This window comes from Aotus nancymaae, unplaced genomic scaffold (assembly GCF_030222135.1).
Source record: "Aotus nancymaae isolate 86718 unplaced genomic scaffold, 86718_ANA_hifiasm-v0.15.2.pri h1tg000011l, whole genome shotgun sequence".
NCBI classification, from domain to species: domain Eukaryota; kingdom Metazoa; phylum Chordata; class Mammalia; order Primates; family Aotidae; genus Aotus; species Aotus nancymaae.
In genome coordinates, this window is record NW_026988422.1 from 75,589,624 (window position 1) to 75,592,275 (window position 2,652).

Consider the following 2,652-nt stretch of genomic DNA (forward strand, 5'->3'; position numbering starts at 1 on the left):
TCTGTCCCCACATGTCCACTTCGGCACCTCTCCTTGATATGAGGCTAAGCCTTCATGAGCCACACCCTCAGGCCAAGTGGACACTCTAGGGAGTGTCACTCCTCCTGCAGTCTTTGCTGAGCCTCAGCAGGATCTGTGTTTTTCAGGCCTGGCAGTGAAGCACCTCCTTCCTGAGGTCTTCTGTCCATACTTCTCTGGATTGCTACCTTCCCACATTGCTGGAGATTCCTGTGCTGTTTCTGATATGTGATCTGGAGGTGGGGGAGAGCGTCCTCTAGATCTGCTCTGTCCAATGAGGTAGCCACTAGTCATGTGTGGCTATTTAAATTTAAATTAGTCAAAAGTAAATACAATTTGAAATTCAGTTCTGTCGCCAAACTAACTACACTCAAGTGCTTGGCAGCCATCCAAGACGAGGGGCTATGGGATTGGACCCGGCAGATATAGAGCGTTTCCATCGTCGCAGAAGGCTCTAGAGGACAGCCCTACCAGTGGTTCTCAAACTCAAAATCACTGAGTTTGCCCAAGGTCACCTACCTGGTGGGTGGCTGAACCCTGATTCTAGCTCCATAGTTAATGCTTTCAAATGCTAAAGTGCTCCCCATACCTGCTAACATTTGTTTGTATCCACCTACAAAACCTCCAGGAATGGCAGAGAAGTCATGCTCCATCCTCACCCTAGAGTTTGCACCTCAGTAGGTCTTGGCAGGGTTGGAAGATTATTTCTAACAATTTCCTAGGTGACACTACAGCGGCCGGGCTGGGGGCCCTGCTTTGAGAACTGCTGCTGTTCACCCAGCACTGGGAGAGTCTGCTGAAAAGGCTCTGTGTGCCGATCCTGATGTGAGGGTGGTGAAGAGTCACTGGGGGACACGACTTTTTCAGTTGAGCTTGGAAAAGGAGCCTGAGACCAGCTTTCCAAAAAGCAAACATTGGTTGGACAGTGGGGTACTTGGACATGCTAGAAAACCACAAAATTCAAACAAACAAAACCCAAAAGAATAATCGTACACCCCCATGGATTGTCTGGGTTTCGTTTCCACTGGTCTGTCATTTCTGAGAGGGAACCACTTCAGTTTCAACTCTGATCACTGTCCTTCTCCAGTGACAAACACCAAGCAAGGAGCACACCCCAATGTCATCTCAGACATTCGTACTTGGTTCCAGTTTTCCTTCCACCTTGAACTTCCTAAGACCTGCTGATACCCAGCACTTTCTTGGAGAGGCTGTGCTGGGGACAGGAGGAAGAGCACTGGATTTGGAGTTGTAAGATTTGAATTCAAGTCACCGTGTGAGCTTGGGCATTGCCCCTTTGAATTCCATTTCTATAGAGGCAATCATCTTATTTACTTTATAAAGCCACATGATGTTATGCTCACATGATATCATATGTGAATTTTTGTTTGTAAGTCACAGAGTACTTTCTAAATCTCAGGTCCCATAGATTGGTGTGTAATTTTTTTTTTTGAGATGGAGTCTCACTGTCATCAGGCTAGAATGAAGTGGCACGATCTCAGTTCACTGCAACCTCTGCCTCCTGGGTTCAAGCGATTCTCCTGCCTCAGGTTCCCAAGTAGCTGTGATTACAGGTGTGTGCCACCAGGCCCAGCTAATTTTTGTATTTTTAGTAGAGACAGGGTTTCATCATGTTGGCTTGGATGGTCTCGATCTCTTGACCTCGTGATCTGCCTACCTTGGCCTTCCAAAGTGCTGGGATTATAAGCGTGAGTCACCATGCCCAGCCAGTGTGTAACTTTTATAGCACAAGCTACACACACACACACACACACACACACACACACACAAACCTATTTTTGAGACGAGGTCTTGCTCCATTGCTCAGACTGTAGTGCAGTGGTTCAATCATAGCTCATAGCAGCCTTAACCACCCAGGCTCAAGTGATTCTCCTACCTTAGCCTCCTGACTAGCTGGGACTATAGGCACATGCCAGCATACACAGCTAATTGTTTTTAATGTTTTTATTTTTGTAGAGATAAGGCCTCACTGTGTCGCTCAGGCTGGTCTTGAACTCCTGGGCTCGAGCAATCCTCCCACCTTGACCTCCCAAAGTGAACACAGGTTATATTTGATCAGAATTATTTGTTTCTATGCACATCTCTTGACAGCCTGGGAGCTCCTTGAGGCAGGGCTCTATTAAACTTTGAGCCCCCTAGTGCTTGATTTCAGGCCCAAGCAAATACTTATAAAAATAATGATTATCATACTAAAACATACTGCATCCACCCCCAGAAGATATATTACTATTATGAAGTTACATATAATAGGTGCTCAGCAGACACCTAGAGTCTAGGGCAGAACTTCTCCAACTTTAACATGCACAGGAACCATCGGGAATCTTGATCTTGTTAAAATACATATCCTGGCTGGAGTGGTGATTCACACTTATAATCCCAGCACTTTGGGAGGCCAAGGCAGGAGGATTGCCTGAGCCCAGTGTTACACACGCTTTATATGAAGAGACCCCCTAAACAGGCTTTGTGTGAGCAACATGGCTGTTTATTCACCTGGGTGTGGGCGGGCTGAGTTTGAAAAGAGAGTCAGCGGAGGGAGGTGGGATAGGAGTTGGTTTTATAGGTTTGGGGTAGGTGGTGGAAAGTTGCAGAAGTTACAGTTCAGGGTGGTTTTTGTAA